Consider the following 23,180-nt stretch of genomic DNA (forward strand, 5'->3'; position numbering starts at 1 on the left):
TAATCATACTATAGTTTTCTATTTGCAGCATATGCTATGTTGCAAATTACTGGCTACTGTATAATTATATATAAAGTAGTTCAGCCATCATGCTGCCTTTGTGGCAAGCAAGTGATGGCACAGTCCAGCTGTCATGATGCCAACTGGACTAAGAAAAATAAAAGACATATATTTGTGTATCCCACCCAACCTATTTGCTGTGACCTCCCTTACAAAATTAAATCATAGAGTTTCCTGATCAGGGAGACTCAAGAAAAGGGTTCTACCCGTTAAGGGTTAGGAGTGTAACACTCCAGCCCTTTAAATATTTAATATTGTAAGGTAATCTAAAAAACAGATTTCTAATCAGAATATTGAAGAAGTTATATTCTTTCAATATAGGATTGCGCTCAGCAAATACCTGGGTAGGGATACCCAAGATATATTGGAAAAAACTACTGTATAATATAGGCAGTAGTTTTCTATCTGCAGTATATCCTATACTACAAATATACTGACTACCTGTATAAACATATACTTTAGATCATCCAGCATGTCGCCGGCATAGCTAGTTCTTGCCGGCACATCCACCATCATAGCTAAAAGAGAGAGAGATAGCATGGAGTGAAGGCTACCTATTACTGTGTATGTATACAGTAATTGAGGCTGTAAAGTCTAATTTTACTGCCTTTCTCCAGAAATAAGGTTCAATTGGAAGGGGAGAATGTAACATTCAGGCTTCCATCCAGCCACAGTACTATTACCGGCTAGGTCCCGCTGACACAATGCCGGAAGGCTAGCCTCCGGCAGTACTAGTACAGTAGGCATACTGCCGGCTGAGTCAGCACCTATCTGTGCCGGTCTGGCCGGCGGTACTCCGGCAATAGAACTTGTGGCAAGCAGTTCAAGGGAGAATTGAAGAACTTTAGAGACAGAAGGGACTTCCCATTCCCAGCCATCATGGCTGCCGGCAACCGACAGCCGTCATGGCTGCCGGCAATTGGCATGGATACCAGCAGTATGCATCGCCGTCATAGCCGCCGACAGATGAAAGACACATAGTCGCCGGCAACTAACTTGGCCGCCGGCAGTTGTCATGGCTGCATGCAGCTTTCATAGCTGCCGGCAGCTGGACTACGGCAGTCGGGAGGGATTCTGGCCGGCACCGGCAACCCACCGGCATCGGTAAGGTTGCAGGATACCGGTCTCATAAAAGAGCTGAGGGGGAGGAAAAAGGGTTCTATATGAGGTGTGGTAGGAGCTGGCAATTTTGCCAGACCTAAACACCTTAAAGAAACTCTGTTTTAGTATCGGCACCATCCCAGGCAGCAGGAGAATCATCTGTTCTCCAGCCTAGGGTGTGCCAATACAGTTAAGGGGATGGCAGCAGTGCCACCTCCTCTCAACAAGGGAGAAACAGAGTTCCAGTGCCAAGCCATCCTAGGCCTAAGAAGATACTACACATCACACTAGGGTCAGCGAGAATAGGACTAGTCTACTAGGCCACAGGGAGAAGATGGTGGCATCATACGACCACTTCAGTTGTAGCCTAGGGAGGGCTAGCCTCCTATGCCGGCAGCTTAGCCGGCAGGGGTATGACTATTCACCCTGCCGGCCGACTGCCGACACAAGACTAAATACTGACCGAATACTAAAACTTGCCATCTGCCGCTAAGGGACGAGACAGAAAAACCCTAGGTTAGTCATGCTTGAATTAAAAATTCAAGACTGACCCCTTAGGGTTGTAGCCAAAGGCTACACTCAGAGGGAAGAGGGATTACCTTTAAATCTCTAATAGAGACGAGTATCTGTTAAATAATAATTCCAGGAGATAGCTATCTCCAATGAATTGATAACCAATACACATGGGTAACCGGGGAATGTCAAAAGTATATGTTGCCTAGGTTAGGTTACCTAGGCAAGGCGAGATCTCGGTTACCTATATCACCGAAACTCTGACGTATAGGATTGACACAGGTAAAGGAAAATTTTCTGCATAAAAAAGGGATTTTGATGAAGGAAAAATCTATTTCTGGGCGAGAGACCTGTGCCTCCCAGTGAAATGCTCCTTTTACATCATTTCTAAGGTAGAAACTGCTATGAATTTACCAGAGAAAAAAATGTATAGGAATGCTAGGTTGAACCCTGCTCGCTCAACCTAATAAGGTGTCGGTATAACATACTGGGGCGTGATAAATCACAACCAGAGGTCTCGCACCATTTAGATATCTCCTCTCAATATCCCTGTTACAGCGAGGTGCCGTTCAACACCTAACTCCGATCTCTACTACCAACAGTCCAACCCACGCCAGTGACGTCACTCCTTATAGCACCTAAGATTGGAGCCCAAGATGGGAGGGAAGTAGGGTGGGTTCACTGGGCGGCACAGGTCTCTCGCCCAGAAATAGATTTTTCCTTCGTCAAAATCCCTTTTCTGTGCTCCGACCTGTGCCGCCCAGTGAAATAGTGCCAGAGATAAAAGGGGGGGGGCCCAAACTTGGCACAATACCTGAAGGGAAGTAATTAAATACAAATAATACCAAAATATGTTTTAATCCAAGAAAAGGATATACAAGGTATCCCGTAGGTAAGTACTCTCAAACATTAAGGAGGGATAATGAATACAATTATGGCAAAAATACCACACCAGGGATGGCAGGTAAGGCAAAGCAGATAACAATGCAGATCAAAATAAATAACATCCTTAATGGTAAAATAACAAAAACCAACTCGTGGGAGAGTAAGACTAATAACAGGTATAATCAAAATCAATTCGTAGTAATGTAAGATTATTAACAGGAGTATAAAACAATACACCATAAGGGTGTAGCTCAAGTAAAACAAAACCAAAACTAAGTAGGAACAATAAGTAAGGCAGGTAGGAGGAAGGGGGATGGAGCAAGATGTTGTGATTAAGACTCATTACCTTCAGGAGGAACCACATTCCCAGCTGCTACTGTAGCAAATTTTAGAGCTTCCAAAGGTTTTAAGTAGTGGCGTTTAAAAACTTTAGGGGACTTCCAGCCTGTATATTTCGTAAGTTCATCAAAATTCATATGGTGGAAGTAATTAACTGAAGTAGCTACAGCTCGTATATCATGGACATGGGGGAATGATTCAGGGTTAGCCTGTTTAATAAAATAAAGAATCTGTTGTCTGATTCCTTTCAGGGTAATAGTTCCTCCATTTTCTCTAATGAATAAGGGTCCTGTGGACTTCATGGAAGTTCTATTTAAGTAGGATTTCAGGGTGGTAACTGGACACAAGGATGGGTCCTGAGGAAGTGGAACAATCTTCCAGGAGGACCATCTGTTCTGAGGGTCCTCATTTTTAGCCAAGAAAACTTTGTTAGGGGAGAGAAGGGCTTCTCCTGAAGAGAGGAATTTAATATGACCCGGGTCTCTAGTCAAAGCTGACAGTTCTGAAATTCTGGCGCCAGAAGCTAGGCTCAATAGGAACAAGGTCTTCCTTAATAACGTTATGTAATTGCAAGATTCGTTAAGAGTGTCAGAGGCCAGCTTAAGGACATCATTCAAAAACCAGGAAACTGCGCTAGGGCGAGTTAATGGTTTCAATCTGGCGCAGGCTCTCGGGATTGACGAGAAGTATGAATCCGTAAGGTCAATATTAAAACCAATATGGAAAATCTTTTTCAAGGCTGACTTAATTGTAGTAATGGTGTTGGCTGCAAGGCCTGATTCAAAGAGAGTTCTGAAGAAGGTTACTGTCAGATTCATAGTCCTCTTTTAAACCTTTGAGTCCCTTAAAAACTTTGCAAGTTTTTTAACAGCCGATTCATATTGTCGGAGGGTGGATTCCCTTTTGTCCGATTCCAAAAACAGGGTATTTTGGGGATCAATAGCTGCACCTCTTTGGGCTGCAAATTTCATGAAGTCCATAAAGTTAGGGCACTCTGAATTCTTGAGGAGGAAGCTAACACATTGCGAGTTTGTACTACTTGTGTTAGTATTGGATTGGGTATCTGTCGAGGGTGGAGACCCAGTTCCACCAACAGAGGAAACCAACTGCTCTTGGGCCAGTTGGGGGCTACCAGAGCTACTTGGCCTCTGAAAGACCTGAGTTTGTCCAACACTTTCATCAGAAGATTTATCGGAGGGAACAAGTAAATCCTCTTCCAAGTGTTCCAATCTAACGACATTGCGTCTGTGGCATAAGCCTGAAGGTCCAGGTTGGGGGCTTCGTAACATTCTAGTTTGTGGTTGGACTCTGTCGCAAACAGGTCTACCTGGAGACCCGGGACCTGAGATAAGATCCATTTGAATGATTGTTGATCCAGGGACCACTCCGACTCCAGTGGAGTTGTCCTCGAAAGTGCGTCCGCCACTACATTCGCACTCCTGCTAGATGGACTGCCGACAGATGCCACTTGTTCGATGCTGCCATGGAAAATATTGCTAACATGACGGGATTTATGTGGGCTGACTTGGAGCCTCCTCTGTTTATGCAGTGGACTATGACTGCGCTGTCTAGAACTAGTCTGATATGAAGGTTCTTGGCTGGGGTCAGTCACTTTAGAGTAAGGAATACCGCCATGGCCTCTAGAACATTGATGTGAAGTTGTTGAAATACAGTCGACCATAGTCCCTGAACTTAACTGTGTTGGGAGTATCCTCCCCAACCTGTTAAGGAGGCGTCTGTGTGAATGACGAGTCCTGGGGCCGGATGTTGTAAGGGGACTGACTTCGATAGACTTTTGACCTTTGTCCATGGCCGAAGTCTCTTTCTTAGAATTGGAGGAAGTCGAGCTCTTTTGTCTCGATGCTTCCCGTTTGCCCTGGAGCACCATACTCTGTTTATGTCTTTTAGTTTGGCCTTCAGAACAATATCTGTCACGGAGGCGAACTGCAAGGAGCCTAGGATTCTTTCTTGGTTCCTCCTGGACGTCAACTTGTCCCTAAGAAAATGTTTCGTATTCTTTGCTATTTCTGTCCTCTTGGCTTTCGGGAGACATAGCGTATGGGAACGTAGGTCCCATTGTAATCCCAGCCATTGAAACTTGGTCTCCGGGACCAGGCGGGATTTGTCGAGGTTGACCTGAAACCCCAACTGTTGAAGGAAGGTTAGCACTTTGTTGCCGTTAGGCAGTTCTCGACGTTGTCTGCCCAGACAAGCCAGTCGTCCAGGTAAGCTACTATTTGAATCCCCTGGGTTCGTAGTTCTTGAATTACCGTCTCTGCCAGTTTGGTGAAGATCCTGGGCGCTATGTTGAGCCCGAATGGCATCACTTTGAATGCGTAGGCTTGGCTGCCTAGTTTGAAGCCTAGGAAAGGACGAAAATGCCTTGCTATCGGAACGTGATAGTAGGCATCTGTAAGATCTATAGAGGTGGTGACGGCCCCACGGGGAAGTAAGGTCCGCACCTGAGAGACGGTTAACATGTGGAACTTGTCGCACCGAATGTAGGAGTTCAGACGGGACAGGTCCAGGATTACTCTTCGCTTATCTGAGTCTTTCTTTGGCACGCTGAACAAGCGACCTTGAAATTTTAAGTGATGAACCCTTTGGATTGCGTTCTTCTGCAATAGGTCGTCTGCAAACGAGACTAGCTCTTTCGTTGGAAGTTGATAGAAACTGGTTGGTGGAGGGGCCCCTTCTATCCAACTCCACCCCAAACCTTTGGAAATTATGCTCAAAGCCTAATTGCTGAACTTCCAACGATTTCAAAAGATGTAAAGTCTTCCCCCTACCTGAGGATTTTCAATGGGTTGATGACGATTTGCCTCCTCGGCCTCCGCGGAATGCCTTGCCTCGGGTGAAACCCCTTCCGCTACCCGTTACGAAAGGCACCTCTGGTGCCGGAGCCTCTGGCGCGTTGGTAGCCTTGGAAGGAACCTTGGGATTCGTAGGCGGGGTTAAAGGCAGGGGAGGTAGCATACGAGGTCGATGCTACCTGAGCCTGAGGGACCAACACATGTTGTTGTTGAGGGTGCCTCTTCGAAGTAGAAGGCTGGTTACCTTGTGCCACTGGAACGGTTTGTACGAACTGAAGGGGCTGTCGGTTCTGAGAGGAGTGGAAGGGCCTCAGCCTCTTCCTGCCTTGAGCAGAGGTGCCAGCTGGCTCAAACTTTCGCTTGGGGACTAGGCCCCACCTAACCTTGAGGCTTTGGTTAACCCTAGCAGCCTCGCTGAGGACGGTGTTCACCGAGTCCTCTGGGAATAGATCAGGACCCCAGACCGGGGCTTTAATGAGCCTATTAGGCTCATGTCTGATAGTAGCCTCAGACAAAACATGTCTTCGGCAACGAAACCTGGCTGCGAGGAACTCGTAGGCATCGAACAACAGAGTGTGCAGGAGGGATTTAGTGAGAACCTTAAAGAGTGGTTCCTCCTCGTATGTAATGGCGGTCATCTCAGCCATAGTGGCTGAGTTGATAGACCTACTGAGCCTGCACCGGGCTTCGAACTCAAGGCGGATAAGCGAGTCCGGAAGCCTGGGGAGACGCTCGCTGAACTGTGTGGAGGCACAGTCAGCGCTCAGTTTGCCTGGCCGGGGCGTTATGCCAGCACTCGTGGTCTCCCGGGAAGAGAAGGGAAGTCAGGTCCGTCTCCCGGAGCTGCGGTAACGGCTTGTCTTCCTTGATGGCCTGATAGGCTAGGTCCATCATCTTGGTGGCGCATGGAGTGGTGGTTTGCTCATCGACCACTAACATCGTGTAGGAGCTCTTGTGGGGTGTGAGCATAGTGTTCACACAATCCCACTCATTCAATGTGCGAACCCAGGTAGACTGGACTTGTTCCTTAGGATAGATTACAGTCTCCTTGGGAACTTTATCCAACCGAATAAGAGCTTCCTCGGTCAAACGAGCGAAGCCGGGGAAGGGGGAATTGGAGGCCTGGCGGGTAGAACTCAAAGTCCTCGATAGGCCGGGTGCCAAAACCCTCGATGGTCAGCATGCCATCTTTGAAAGGAGAATGCAGAGGCATCTTCCATGGGTTATTCTTCGTGAACTCCGGGAGCTTGGAGGTGTCGAGGATGGCGTATTGCTGCTGTTGCGGCAGTCCCGAACGCATGAGGCTTTCCACTAAGCTCTCATTATTTTGCATCCTCTCAGCGAGGGATGACATCATGGACCTGATCTGAGTCAAAAGCTTGTTGGAGAAAGCTTCCGGGTCAAAGGGAGCCACCGGGCTGGGAATGGAGGCTGGCGTCGTTCTCGAACCATGAGAAGACGAAGATGCGACAGCAGAGTCTTTGGGGACTCTAGAAGAAGAAGTCTTGACAGACTTCGGAGACTTGGAAGACTTACGGGTCTTGAGTAAAGGCCTGCGTTGAGCCTTAATCTTCGGGGTAACTGGGCGAGGCCTGATATCAGCCCCGTGTTTCCCCGGGAAGCCCTGAAAAGAAGAATGGGTAGTAGTAGTAGAAAAGAAAGTCGGGCTAAAGAGAGGAATCTTAGCCCGAGGCTAATAGCCGCGACGTCTTCTGCTATGGTCTCGCCCATCTCCTCCCGGTCTTGGGCTAAGAGCAAGGTCTCGATCTTAGCGATGATGGGGTCCGCCACATCTTTAGGAACCTCAGCCGATGTCTTGGCGTTGGGGTAGATAAGGGAACACTATTCTTCAGAGAGAACATAAGGCTTCTTAGCCTTAACGTTGCAGGCGAACCCCCCAACCCAGACCTTAAGGGCCGCCAGGGCTGAGGTCTTAGCAGGCTGGGAGCTCTGAAAGAGAATAGACCGTTACTAGTGGCAAGTGATTTCAACGTAGGAAGTGAAATAAGAAGGTTTAGATATCTCCTTGTGAAAACGGGGTCATCGACTAGAGGACACAGTGGAAATAACAGAAATGTCAAAGATTAATATTATGTAAATCTAAATAGTAACTGCAGTTCCACTTACCGAGTCCGAGGTGAGTGTAGAAACCAGCTTATAACAGACCAAACAGTTGTCGGGGTGCCAGACGATCAGTTCGTCGACAAGGACAGCACAGTGGGCGTGCGACCTACATACATCGTGGCCGCAAGCTTGGTGAAGTACAGCCGCACAGGCTGTCATCCTACAGCGGACCACCTGTAAAATAAAGATACATAAGTATTCCGTAGTAGGTAAGGGTCCTAGAGGAGCCCGGGGGCTCCGGGTGCTTAAAGTAAACCAGCAACCGCCGGGTAGGTATTGCATTCTAAGCCGTAAGGGCGATCAGTAGAAAACACTTAATAAGGTAAAATGCAAACAAATAAAATCCGTATGGCTATGATCATTCAGAAGGGGAACAGTCGAGTATAAAATATAATGAATAATAATATGGTTAATGATATACCGTTGGCTCCGGGGAGACAACTGAGAGAGACCCAGGGGTCATTGCTAGCCTACCGGGGTAGGCGGGACAAACGGGGGTGGGTGGGAGGGGGAGAGTCAGAGACTCACCGACGGTTGCAGGGACCTTAACCAAAAAACTCGACAAAGTTCAACAAAGCTCGAAAGCTACAAAAGGGATTCCTGCAAATAAAAGGGAGCTAACATCGTGTAGGGTCCGTGGTATGCGGAACGTCACACGGGAAGGGTGGGGGAATCCTATTGACTGGGTGCCGTGGGGTGCGGAACGACACGGGGGAAACGCTGTAAAACCCAAAGCATAGCTGAAATCACTCCAGCCGATAGATGGCCAATCAGAGCGGCGGAGAGAAAACGGCTACGAAAGGGCAGGAGTAAGCGTGAAAATATATATATATAGCCTCGCTAGTGTTCACGGTTCCGCTAGGGAAAGGAGTCAGTCGACACTGGGGGGGGGGGGGGGACGAGAGGACTCGACTCGTAAGACAAAACAGCTGACTCCAAGTCTCATAGAGACGAGAGGCATCCCTGGTGTGGGGATGGGGTAGGCGGGTGGAGGGGGGGGGGGTTTGCCATACCCCTGCAACGAGAACAAGCCAATGGGGAGGCAGGAGGCGATCACGTGGGACAGGGAGACCAGGCGTACCAACCTGGCCGATGAACCACGACAGATAATAACGGAATGATCATAAGGGATAAATGACTAGGTAATATAATATGATATAATGAATAGGAAAGCATGGGATAAGAATCGTAGTAAGAGAGGGACGCAGGGGACAGGCAGGGAAATAACGAGCCGAGCCCTCCAACGCGGGTCGGTACCGAGCTGGACAGGGGGGCCAACATAACACTAAATCGGGTAGATGCCGATCGTAATAAAACACAATAAACTAAAAAGAACTGCCTCGCAAGAGTCCCACTCAAACTAAAGCAAAAAACTAGGTGGTAAAATAAAATACAGTACTGTAATGTATTCTGCTAGGTAAAAAACGTAATAGCGTGAAGAAACCAACTATGGAGCGCCCGAAGGCGAGCAGGCATGCCAACCTAACATCAACTATGATACGTAGAATGATATCATAACAGCGAAAATACCATAATCATAATGTAATAAAATAACACAGGGTGTGAACGGTGATATTACCCAGCAAGGTTCGAAACGAAAAACAATTAGTATACAGTGAACCCTCGTTTATCGCGGTAGATAGGTTCCAGTCGCGGCCGCGATAGGTGAAAATCCGCGAAGTAGTGACACCATATTTACCTATTTATTCAACATGTATATTCAGACTTTTAAAACCTTCCCTTGTACGTAGTTCTGTTAACAAACTACCCTTTAATGTACAGAACACTTAATGCATGTACTACAGTACCCTAAACTAAAACAGGCACAAATATTAAAGGTGATTTTATATCATGCATTTCCTAAACATGCTAAAAAGCACGATAAAAAATGGCAACCAATGTTTTGTTTACATTTATCTCTGATCATAATGAAGAAACAAACTGGAGGTAGAGCTTTTCTTATTACCCAGACATATTTCCCCTACTTTTCCCTTAGAACTACATCACATCTAACTACTTTAGATATATATATATATATATATATATATATATATATATATATATATATATATATATATATATATATATATATATATGTGTGTGTGTGTGTGTGTATATATATATATATTTATATGTATACACATATACATACCTACATATATACATAAATACATGCATACATATATATATATATATATATATATATATATATATTACTGTATATATATGGGTTATGGAAAAAATCCGCGAAGTGGTGAATCCGCGATGGTCGAACCGCGAAGTAGCGAGGGTTCACTGTAGAGGACTAATTGTAAGGCGTTAAGAACGAGTGAGAGAAGGTAGCCAGCCACCATGGCGGCCGCGAACAGTAAATAATAAAAACTGTAATGGAATTAAAAACTAAGGGCAAGGCTACCTCCAAAGACTCAAAACTCATAGATCTGGTACTTAACTTAGATGGAGAGACAGTAGAGTTCGACATCATGAATAAATCCTGGGTAAAAACTGAGAAAAAACAACAGAAATAAACACAGTGTGCGTAGCAACGTGCTATGAAAAGGAGTGACGTCACTGGCATGGGTTGGACTGTTGGTAGTAGAGATCGGAGTTAGGTGTTGAACGGCACCTCGCTGTAACAGGGATGTTGAGAGGAGATATCTAAATGGTGCGAGACCTCTGGTTGTGATTTATCACGCCCCAGTATATTATACCGACACCTTATTAGGTGAGCGAGCTGGGTTCAACCTAGCATTCTTATACAATTTTTTCTCTGGTAAATTCATAGCAGTTTCTACCTTAGAAATGATGTAAAAGGAGCATTTCACTGGGCGGCACAGGTCGGAGCCCAGAAATATCTTTAAAAATATAAAAATGCCTAAATAGCTTCATAAATAAATTATTAATGCTATTTTAAAAACTGGGAATGTCGTTCTACTAATCACAATAAATTAGCTCCTAATCCCAATAAATTACTCTAATTTCACTGTGTGACAGGAACTAAAAACACATATTGTAAAGATTCAATACTCAACTTCTCAGAAGCAAAAGAAGCTGGATTTTCAAATCCTTGAAAATTGATCGAAAATGTCAGATCAATAGGGAACACCACCGAGCGAAATCGCTACATAATAAGGAATGTTTGCCATATTGGATATGGCGCTGTTGTGATACTCAGTAGTATGAGAACTAGGGTAACCTTGATACGGCTCCCCTTCTATTCTGCCACTTCCCCCTCGAAGCGTTAACTTTATTAGGGGTGCAGATTGCTATGTGACGTGTCAAGAATACGTCCTCTGATATTATGCGATATCCTTGAGAGAAATTTAAGGATATTCGCGCCAGGAGTTAGAATTCTGGATACCTAAAGGTAAAATTCTCTGGGAATATCACTGCAGTACATATATCCCTTAGGAAGCTACTTATAGGAACTTCCATCAGGAAGACATGGCTTGAGCCCAAAAACCGCTGTTAAAAAAATAACGTCCTAAGGGGGTGGGTTAATTTTACCATTTTTAGAGATGCAAGCAGTGTCCTTCAAACCTTAGAAGCTTTTAATTCCAGTAACCCTTTAGTTTCAAAGATTTTGGAATGGCTTTTTATTATTGGACTGAGAGGTATAACAGTTCAGTTTTGCTGGGTTCCAGCGCATGTAGGTGTGTCTAGAAATGAGATAGCAGATGTACAGTACTGGCAAAGAATGCTGCAGCTGAATTGTGACCAAGAAGGTATACCATTCTTCGTAATGATTGTTTACCCAGCATTAAGAATTTGATTTCTAATATCTGGCAATAGCATTGGGATAGTTTAGTTGAAAATAAGATGCGCAAAATAACGAATGTTATATCCCCATGAAGGATAACATGATGCCCCGAAAGTAGGAGACTACTCTGTCATTTTTGCATTGATCACACTCAGGTGACACATGAATATCTGCTTACTGGCCAATACCAGCCATATTGCGACGACTATTTGGTACCCTTGGCATTGAGGCATTTGTTGACCTAATGCCTCACTTATAGTAGTGAAAGAATTAGAAAGAATTAAATATCTGTTTGAGGCTCAAGGTGAAGATGGCAGGTTTATCATTGTCAAGATTCTTGGACATGATGTGTCCTACTATGGTAGCGGTATTTTTAGCTTTACTGTACTTCAGAAGCAGGTCTTCTGAAAGTTGTTTAATTTTTAAAATGAGATCTTTGCTTTTATGGTTTTAATTGAATATTCTTTTATTCTTTATTTATAATAAATGATATTGGCATGAATGACCTTAAATGTCAGGGTGCCAGAAAACCTCAAATCAATCAATCAATCACATTACAGTACTGTAGTTTTGATGCATGGTCTGACACTTCCCATGTTTTATCCCTTATAGAGGGATGGGTGTTCTGTGACCTAGTACTTTACTGACTTTCCCTTATTATTATTATTATTATTATTATTATTATTATTATTATTATTATTACTAGCCAAGCTACAACCCTAGTTGGAAAAGCAAGATGCTATAAGCCCAAGGGCTCCAACAGGGATAAATAGCCCAGTGAGGAAAGGAAATAAGGAAATAAAAAAATGATGAGAATAAATCAACAATATATCATTCTAAAAACAGTAACAACATCAAAACAGATATGTCCGATATAAACTATTAACAACGTCAAACAGATATGTCATAAATAAACTATAAAAAGACTCATGTCAGCCTGGTCAACATAAAAACATTTGCCCTAACTTTGAACTTTTGAAGTTCTACTGATTCAACTACCCGATTAGGAAGATCATTCCACAGCTTGGTAACAGCTGGAATGAAAGTTCTAGAATACTTTAGTATTGAGCCTCATGGTGGAGAAGGCATGGCTATTAGAATTCATTGCCTGCCTAGTATTACGAACAGGATAGAATTGTCCAGGGAGATCTGAATGTAAAGGATGGTCAGAGTTATGAAAAATCTTATGCAACATGCATAATGAACTAATTGAATGACGGTGCCAAAGATTAATATCTAGATCAGGAATAAGAAATTTAATAGACCGTAAGTTTCTGTCCAACAAATTAAGATGAGAATCAGCAGTTGAACACGAGACAGGAGAACAATACTCAAAACAAGGTAGAATAAAAGAATTAAAACACTTCTTCAGAATAGATTGATCACCGAAAATCTTGTAAGACTTTCTCAATTAGCCAATTTTTTGTGCAATTGAAGAAAACACAGACCTAATGTGTTTCTCAAAAGTAAAATTTACTGTCGAGAGTCGCACCTAAAATTTTAAGAGTCATGTAAATTTAAAGAAACATTATCAATACTGAGATCTGGATGTTGAGGAGCCACCGTCCTTGACCTACTTACAGTCATACTTTGAGTTTTGTTAGAATTCAACTTCATACCCCATAATTTGCACCATGCACTAATTTTAGCTAAATCTCTATTAAAGAGATTCAGCAACCCCAGATCTACATTCAGGGGATGGAATTGATGCAAAGAGAGAAGCATCATCTGCATATGCAACAAGCTCGTTTTCTAGGCCAAACCACATGTCATGTGTATATAGTATGAAAAGTAATGGGCCAAGAACACTACCCTGTGGAAAACCGGATATCATATTCCTATATTCACTATGGAGCCCATCAGCAACAACCCTTTTAGATCTATTACTTAAGAAATCAATAATAATGCTAAGAAATGACCCACCCACTCCCAACTGTTTGATTTTGTAAACAAGGGCCTCATGATTAACACGGTCATTGGCAGGACTTAAATCAAGGCCAATCATACGAACTTCCTGACCACAATCAAGGGATTTCTGTACAGCATTGGAGATTGTAAGAAGGGCATCACATGCTCCAAGGCCTTTATGAAAACCAAATTGCAAACTAGGGAGTAGATGATTACCTTCAGCAAACCTATTAAGACGTTTTGCCAGAAGACGTTCAAAAACTTAAGATGATATGGGAGTTATGGAAATTGGGCGGTAATCAGTGGGACTTGAGCTACCACAAACACATTTACATAGAGGAGTAACATTACCAATTCTCCAACAAGGGCTAAAAGCACAGTACAATACTGGCCAAGGCCATAATTTCTGCATTCTTATGTGGGGCTTTGTTAGGAGGTTGTTGGACTCCAACTTTCTTGCTCCCATACAGTATCAGGAAGGCTGACATGTACGGGAGAGAAAAGAACCTTCCTGTCTGGTTCTATTTGACGGCCACCCACCTAAAGATGAATCTCTTATTCAAAGGCCCTCTTAACGAGAGAATGCCTTGATGAAGTCATTGGGCTTCAGCACGGCATATCATTCCCGTGCTGAAGGCTTGTGACCGGCAAGAGGGCTCTCGAACTGGGGAATTTTTTTTCCTCAGTTTGACTCTAAATTTCTCTCATTCTTTTTCTATTACCTCTTATTGCTTATTCCTCCTTCATAATTATCAGCTGTCTCCAACCTTGCTGTCAAAACTCTTTTACCCATTTCACTGTCCAGGTTTTTTAGAGGGGACATTGTATCCATGATCGGTTTTTATTTCAAAATCAATTGTGGGAGCTGTGGTGGTCTTGCCAACTGCCCGAAAATGTTTGGACACCTAGGAGTGTCAGTATTCCCATACTGGCACGCGGAACTATCTCTTAGGAAATTTGGCCTTCGGATTCCAGGGGTTGGCGATTTTATAGAGATAGGACTCTCGGCATTCTGTCCGGTTTGCCTGCCACTATGATTAGAGTGGGGATGATTGTATTCTTGAAATGTTCTCAGTCCCATCAAGCGGGTTTGGCATACACTTGAGCCACTCTAATCATAGTGGTACCATCCCTTTGTGGTAGGGTAGGGAGTGGACATTTGGTAAGCAGCTTTCACAGGTGTCATTGGTGGAGAAATTAATTCCAGGAAAGGCTAACGGTGTCTTCTTTGGAATTTCAGACAGTCTTAATTTTTTCTCTCCCTTAAACTATATTTTTTTCCATTGTTTTTTTTCTTCATTGTTATTATGACCCCTTCCCTCCCCCTGAAAAAATAATTAATGAGTAAACTTAATATTCCCCGTACCCCTGGATCAAATGGCGAACCCCAGACACCGTTGACGACTTCTGCTTGTTTAAATAGGGAAAGGTCTGTTGACAACCTCGGCAATAAAAAGGATTCCTCCAACAATACTTCTTTGACCAGTGTTGTTAAAGACAATTTATCGGCACTGGTGGAAAATGATGCTTGTAATAACCGTAATACTTTACTCTCTGGTTCTGGCTCATTACCAGATCCAACAAAAAATCTGAAAATTCTCCACTTAAAAAACATACCAATTGGTTGTAGCTATGACATAATTCATGAAGCCTTCTGTAGATTTGGAGCAATCAAAGAAATTTTAATGGAGCTTAATGGTAGTAAAGGCTTTTGGGAAGCTTGGGTATCATTTTCAAGTTTTGAGATTGCTTTAGAAGCAAATAAAAATTTAGAGAGCATAAAAATTGACAATTGTTTGATTTCTGGGGCTTTATGTGATAAAGCACCAAGACACCTAGAGGTATATAAACCAGAAGAATGGATGGAAAAAGAAATAGAGCATAGACTTCCAGAAGTAAGAACCCCCAAGCCCCCAACATGGATAATTGCATCTGGAAAGATAGATAATTATAACTATTATAAGATTAGTAAATTTATACAAAAAAAAGTTGGTTTAATTAAAAGTAAGGATATTAGTAGATATGGTAAGCAATCTGTTTTGATTAATGCAAAATCAGATACTCAAGCTCACATGCTTTGTGGCATGAAGATTGCAGAAATTGATCCTATTAAGGATATTAAACCACATATGAGCTTCAGCTATGGTAAAGGAGTAGTTTTTGATAAAGATCTATATGAATTCTCAGAACCAGAAATTCTGGACATGTGCCCTGCTAATGTTTGGAAAGTAAGTAAGATCCCTCAAACAAGCATGGTAGTTTTCAATATTAAACTTACCCGATAATCATGTAGCTGTCAACTCCGTTGCCCGACAGAATTCTATGGAGGGATACGCCAGCTATCACAATACTAGAAGGGGGTGTATTTACCAGCGCCACCTGTGGCCAGGTACTCAAGTACTTCTTGTTGACACCTCCTCAATTATTCCTCTGTCGTGCTTCCGGCAAGACGTTCTGGGATACGCTTATGTTCTTGGAGTATTTTCACGACTTTGGTGAAGTATTTCTCTTTGATTTCGGCTGTCGCTTTACTGGAAAACTTCTATATTAGCTTAGTTAGCTTTTGGAATTAATTTGATTAATTTTGGTGACGAGAGAGTATGAACTCTCGTTCACCTTTCAATGGCCGACCCTTCCCTTAGACGGAAGTGTTGGTGTCTAAGAGAGTATAGACTCTTTTTCTTAAGTTATAGATTTATTTTATATCTCTCCGCCTCTTATAGGCCTCTTCGATTAACTTCCTTTTATTATAAACTCATTAAAATTAATTTTTATATTTGTTTATATTCGACCTTCCTAATAGTAGGCGGTCTTTTACCGAAGTTAATAAACTTTGAGCCCGTCATTTCGGTTTTACCTGTTAACATATTATGCTATTTCCGCCACAGAGTTTGAAAGATTTTCTTTGACAGTCTCGTACTGTTTTCAAAGCTGAACTAACGTTTTGTTTTGTCTCTGCAGTTGTTGACGTTCAGAACGTTCAACTTGCACTCTATCGTTACGATAGAGAAAGAATGTTCACGGTTTCACGTTGCAGTAAGAGTAACCGTGTCTAGCGTTTTGTTCATTCTTTCTTAACTTGATGGTTTTGATCCTAATAAAGGAACTTTTCAGTTTTTTTCCTTTAACAATAATATGTTTTAACGATATATATGTTTGGGCTCTTCTCTCAGGTTCTAAGTCAAGAGAGAGAGAGAGAGAGAGAGAGATAGAGACGGAGGGAGAAAGAGGATAAACGTTTCATTCAAGCCTGCCAGGCGTACGAGTAACGTCGTTATCGTTTTTTTTTTTTTTTTTTGCTCTTCTCCCTAGTCTCTTTAGGGGAAGAAACTAAACGTTTCTAGAGTGATCTAGTGTTTAGTCTCTTTCCAACCACTGATTTATCTTTCTTAGATTTTTCTGTTACATTGTTATTCTGTTTTCGCAATTACTAACTTTGAGAAAGGATAGAATTGCGTATTTCAGGTACAAACCACTTAAAGTTTCGAGTTCAGTGAAATAAGTGCAAACAGAAATCAAAGTGATAAGTGATTAGTGCGTGAGGGTACTTTTGTGCGCGCCAGTCGTCCTCCCAGTCCGGGACCTCTTGCAAGCTCCCAAGCCCAGGGGAGAAGCAATGTCGAAGGGCATAAGGGTTCAGCAGGCCTTGATCGGCGCACAGAAGTATTCTCGGTGGTTGTGGGCGTGTCTTACCGAGACCGTCACTCCCACCCGCAGACGATTGAGCCCTTATTTTGCTCGTCTGCAGAAGAGATTAGGGGAGAAAATAAAGGCAGAGTAACGCTGGTCTCAGGTCTCAAGACTTCTTAAACGTTAAGTCCAGACCTATGCCAGACGTACGAAGTTAAAGTTCACAACCCGAATGCAGTCATTGGGTTAGCTCTGACTCTCCTCAGTCATCAGTTGATTACACTCCGACTAAGAGGAGTAAGGTTCTGCCACAACAGATCTCTGCTGTTAAGGCTTTACCTCAGCAGAACTTAGTGTCTGCCGACCCCAAGTTAACTCTACTGCAGTCCATACAGTCACAACTTTCGGTCTTGATGCGTGAGTGTCGGGCTGAGAGTGTTGCACCGCCTGCACTCCCTCCACCTGTTCTCGCTGCACCTGTGCTCGCCCAGCCTGCACCTGCTCCGCCTGTGCTCGCCCAGCCTGCACCTGCTCCGCCTGGTCGCAGCACCATCTGCCAGGCGTACGATGTTGTGAACTCTACTACAGTCCATGCAAGCACAGCTTTCGGACTTGATGAGTGAGTGTCGGGCTGAGAGTGTTGCTCCTCCGCCTCCGCCTACACTCCCTCCTCCTACACTCGCTCCGCCTGATCACAGTACCATCTGCCAGGCGTACGATGTTGTGGACTCTACTACAGTCCATGCAAGCACAGCTTTCGGACTTGATGAGTGAGTGTCGGGCTGAGAGTGTTGCTCCTACGCCTCCGCCTACACTCCCTCCTCCTACACTCGCTCCGCCTGATCACAGTACCATCTGCCAGGCGTATGATGTTGTGGACTCTACTACAGTCCATGCAAGCACAGCTTTCGGACTTGATGCGTGAGTGTCTGGCTGAGAGTGTTGCACCTCCTGTTCTCGCTGCTCCTGTGCTCGCCCAGCCTGCACCTGCTCCGCCTGTGCTCGCCCAGCCTGCACCTGCTCCGCCTGGTCGCAGCACCATCTGCCAGGCGTACGATGTTGAACCACTTTCGGAGTTTGCTGTTCACAGTGTTGTTCAGCCTCAGCCTTCTTTAAGGCAACCCTTGCTTTGGGATCAGGAGAGTTACACTCTTCCTCCTCCTCCCCTTGCTGCTCCACCAGTGGTGCAACTCTCGGTTGGGGTACAACAACCTCTCCCCTCCGTGAGTCTGTCTGCTCAACCAGCGCTGCACCGAGTTCAACCCTCATCTAGGCAAGCTCATCTACTCCATGCACTTGCGCCTCAGGAGCCTCAGCTTGCTAGAACTTTACCTTGTTCTGCGCAGCCTCAACTTTCTCATGCTCCACTCATCTCTCAGGAACAGGAACGGACTACTCCGCCTCCGTCCTCCGCTCAGCTGGTGCAATCCTTGGGTGCAACTCTTGCTAGGAGTCAACCTCCTTCACCCTTGCACCTGCCTTCTGCTCCGTCTGTTGTTCAGCCTATGCAGTCTGAACCTCAGGTTTTCCCTCAAGTTGAGGTAACCTCTGTTGTTGTTCCAGCTCGTTCTGACTCTGCTGTTCAGCATACCATGGTTTAAACCCCATGCAAGCATGCATAAAGCACTCTAGCACTGGTCATGGAATTTCTGAGAAATGTTAAACGCCATGCACACGCTCTGTTTTCCTTTCAGCAGGCTCTGCTTACAGCAGGCTCTACTTACTACATGCTCAGCATTCAGCATGCTCTGCATTCAGCATGCTCTGCATACAACATGCTCTGCATACAGCATGCTCTGCATTCAGCATGCTCTGCATACACCATGCTCTACATACAGCATGCTCTGCATACAGCATACTCTGCATACATCATGCTCTGCATATCTTACCGCATGCTTCTCAACACATCTTGGGTTGTTGCCAACTCACTAGACTGTCAAGCAGTTTCATAACGTTGCCTTCTAGTCTGCTGCTTTGCACCAGTGAACCCTCACTCAGAGAACTTAGCTTTTCTAGGATAAGGTCCCTGTAGATGAGAAAGTTCTTTTCTCCCTCCTTCTGATATTCCCTTGAGGACTCTGTCATTTGGAGGGAGCCTTTAGCTGCATAACCTCTTATGGACTTTTATTTAAGCATAACATGCTTACAGGGAAGGTAATGGTTACACTTCAGCCGCTAATCCCGTCTGTTACCACACCTGCTCCCATAGACCTTGAGCTGTGTTGCATGACATGCAGTCCAAGCTTAGTCCTTGTTAGAGGATTTTTTGCTTACGGAGTCAATGTGTCACGGGGAAGACGTTCAACAACCAACAGAAGGGACTTGTTGTGACGCAGTGGGCAACCTCAGCAACCCGTTAAGGAGTTGTCTGTACGACCCAGACAGTCTAGACAGATTCGGGTTGTCACTGTACTTCCTCGCTTGCCCATGATTGACAGTTTACAGACTGTGCAGCAGTATCATGATCTTGTGTCCGGCTCCGTCGGACGACTGGCTTTTAAGAGCTCCCTCAAGTCGTCGCTGTCTGGAGATTTTCAAATGGACTATGGATCTGACCAAGGAACTGGGCCTCCTGGTCAATTTTGAGGAGTCTCAGCTCGTTCCATCCCAGACCATTGTCTCCTTGGGTATGGATCTTCAGAGTCGAGCTTTTCGGACTTGTCCGTCGGCCCCAAGGATCTTCCAAGCCCTAGAATGCATCCAGAGCATGCTGAGAAGGAACCGATGCTTAGTCAGGCAGTGGATGAGTCTAACAAGGACACTTTCATCGCTGGCCCTGTTCATCGAGTTAGGGAGACTCCACCTCCGCCCCCTTCAGTATCATCTAGCTGCTCACTGGATAAAGGACATGACGCTAGAGACGGGCTCAGTTCCTGTTTCCGAAGAGATGAGGTCTACTCTAACGTGGTGGAAGAACAGCATTCTTCTCAAGGAAGGTCTACCATTGGCTGTTCAGTCCTCCGACCACCGTCTCTTCTCGGACGCATCGGACACGGGCTGGGGTGCGACACTGGACGGACAGGAATGCTCGGGAACATGGAATCAGGAGCAAAGGACACTTCACATCTATTGCAAGGAGTTGTTGGCAGTTCATTTGGCCTTGATAAACTTCAAGTCCCTCCAGCTTAACAAGGTGGTGGAGGTGAACTCCGACTACACCACAGCCTTGGCTTACATCTCCAAGCAGGGAGGGACTCATTCGAGGAAGTTGTTCGAGATCTCAAGGGACCTCCTCATTTGGTCAAAAGATCGAAAGCTCACGCTGGTAACGAGGCTCATTCAGGGCGATATGAATGTCATGGCAGATCGCCTCAGCCGGAAGGGTCAGGTCTTCCCCACAGAGTGGACCCTTCACAAGAATGTTTGCAGCAGACTTTGGGCCCTGTGGGGTCAGCCAACCATAGATCTATTCGCTACCTCGATGACCAAGAGGCTCCTCTTGTATTGTTCTCCGATTCCAGACCCAGCAGCAGTTCGCGTGGATGCCTTTCTGCTGGATTGGTCCCATCTCAACCTGTATGCATTCCCGCCGTTCAAGATTGTCAACAGGGTACTTCAGAAGTTCGCCTCTCACAAAGGGACACGGCTGACGTTGGTTGCTCCCCTCTGGCCCGCGAGAGAATGGTTCACTGAGGTACTGCAATGGCTGGTCGACGTTCCCAGGACTCTTCCTCCTAGAGTGGACCTTCTGCGTCAACCTCACGTAAAGAAGGTACTCCCAACCTCCACGCTCTTCGTCTGACTGCCTTCAGACTATCGAAAGACTCTCAAGAGCTAGAGGCTTTTCGAAGGAGGCAGCCAGAGCGATTGCCAGAGCAAGGACGACATCCACTCTCAGAGTCTATCAGTCTTTATGGGAAGTCTTCCGAAGCTGGTGCAAGGCCAATGCAGTTTTTCCTCAACCAGTACCAATGTAACCCAGATTGCTGACTTCCTGTTACATCTAAGGAACGTAAGCTCCCTATCAGCTCCTACGATCAAGGGTTACAGAAGTTTGTTGGCAGCGGTTTTCCGCCACAGAGGCTTGGATCTTTCCTCCAACAAAGATCTACAGGACCTCCTTAGGTCTTTTGAGACCTCAAAGGAACGTCGGTTGTCCACTCCAGGCTGGAATCTAGACGTGGTCCTAAGGTTCCTAATGTCATCAGGATTTGAACCGCTCCAATCAGCCTCTTTTAAGGACCTCACATTAAAAAACTCTTTTCCTCGTGTGCTTAGCAACAGGTAAAAGAGTAAGTGAGATCCACGCCTTCAGCAGGAACATAGGTTTCACATCTGAAACGGCTACATGTTCCTTACAGCTCGGTTTTTTGGCTAAAAACGAGCTTCCTTCCCGTCCTTGGCCTAAGTCGTTCGAGATCCCAAGCCTGTCCAACATGGTGGGGAACGAACTGGAGAGAGTACTTTGCCCAGTTAGAGCTCTTAAGTACTATCTAAAGGTCAAAACCATTACGAGGACAATCAGAAGCCTTATGGTGTGCTATCAAGAAGCCTTCTCTACCAATGTCTAAGAACTCAGTTTCTTACTACATCAGGCTTCTGATTAGAGAAGCAAATTCTCATCTGAAGGAAGAAGACCTTGCTTTGCTGAAGGTAAGGACACATGAAGTGAGAGCTGTGGCTACTTCAGTGGCCTTCAAACAGAACCGTTCTCTGCAGAGTGTTATGGATGCAACCTATTGGAGAAACAAGTCAGTGTTCGCATCATTCTATCTCAAAGATGTCCAGTCTCTTTACGAGTACTGCTACACCCTGGGTCTATTCGTAGCAACGAATGCAGTAGTAGGCGAGGGCTCAGCCACTACATTCCCATAATCCCATAACTTTTTAACCTTTCTCTTGAATACTTTTTATGGGTTGTACGGTCGGCTAAGAAGCCTTCCACATCCTTGTTGATTTGGCGGGTGGTCAATTCTTTCTTGAGAAGCGCCAAGGTTAAAGGTTGTGATGAGGTCCTTTAGTATGGGTTGCAGCCCTGTATACTTTAGCACCTTTGAGTTGATTCAGCCTCCCAAGAGGAACGCTGCGCTCAGTAAGGAAGACGATCTTATTAAAGGCAGAGTAACGGTTCAAGTCGACTTCCTTACCAGGTACTTATTATTTCATTGTTATTGTGGATAACTGATTATATGAAATATGGGATACTTAGCTATCCTTTAATCTTGTACACTGGTTTTCACCCACCCCCCTGGGTGTGAATCAGCTACATGATTATCGGGTAAGTTTAATATTGAAAAATGTTATTTTTATTAATAAAATAAATTTTTGAATATACTTACCCGATAATCATGATTTAATCGACCCTCCCTTCCTCCCCATAGAGAACCAGTGGACCGAGGAATAATTGAGGAGGTGTCAACAAGAAGTACTTGAGTACCTGGCCACAGGTGGCGCTGGTAAATACACCCCCTTCTAGTATTGTGATAGCTGGCGTATCCCTCCATAGAATTCTGTCGGGCAACGGAGTTGACAGCTACATGATTATCGGGTAAGTATATTCAAAAATTTATTTTATTAATAAAAATAACATTTTTAACATTTGAAACCCCTGTTATACCAGATCATATAATTATTGAGAATGAAAGAGTACGTGTTCGAGAATATAAACCTAGGCCTTTACAATGCTTTAATTGTTTCAAGTACGGTCACCCTTCCCGGTACTGCAATAATACGAAGATCTGTATTAACTGTTCTTTGTTAGAACATGGCCAATGCAACAGAGATACAACCTGTGCAAACTGTAAAGATAATCATAAACCAAATGATAAAAGATGTAGAGAATACAAGAATGAAGAAGCTGCAATCTTGAAAGCAAATGCTGAACATATAAGTGTAGGTTATGCAAAGCATTTACTCAATCGGCAACTTAATTTTGCTCGCGCGGTTAAGATGCCAACAAAAGATTATAATCCACTACCCCTTACTACCACAGGGGGACCAGTGGCAGCACCTGGCCCGTCAGGTGCATCTCCCTTAGTGGTAGTAGCCCAGCCATCTGGGTCAAGTGCTCAGGCTATAAAAGCCAGAGCACAAACCTCCAAAGAGGT

The 23,180-nt window shown here is 44.5% G+C and overlaps 1 protein-coding gene and 1 pseudogene across 3 annotated transcripts in view; one reads left to right on the plus strand and one right to left on the minus strand.

Annotated features, from left to right (window-relative positions):
* LOC137642147 (ATP-binding cassette sub-family C member 5-like) overlaps positions 1–23,180 on the plus strand; it is a 399,142-nt gene that overhangs the window by 28,688 nt on the left and 347,274 nt on the right. The window lies entirely within an intron of this gene.
* Positions 2,892–4,366, minus strand: LOC137643159 (uncharacterized; annotated as a pseudogene).

This window comes from Palaemon carinicauda, chromosome 6 (genome assembly GCF_036898095.1).
Source record: "Palaemon carinicauda isolate YSFRI2023 chromosome 6, ASM3689809v2, whole genome shotgun sequence".
In the NCBI taxonomy this organism is placed as follows: domain Eukaryota; kingdom Metazoa; phylum Arthropoda; class Malacostraca; order Decapoda; family Palaemonidae; genus Palaemon; species Palaemon carinicauda.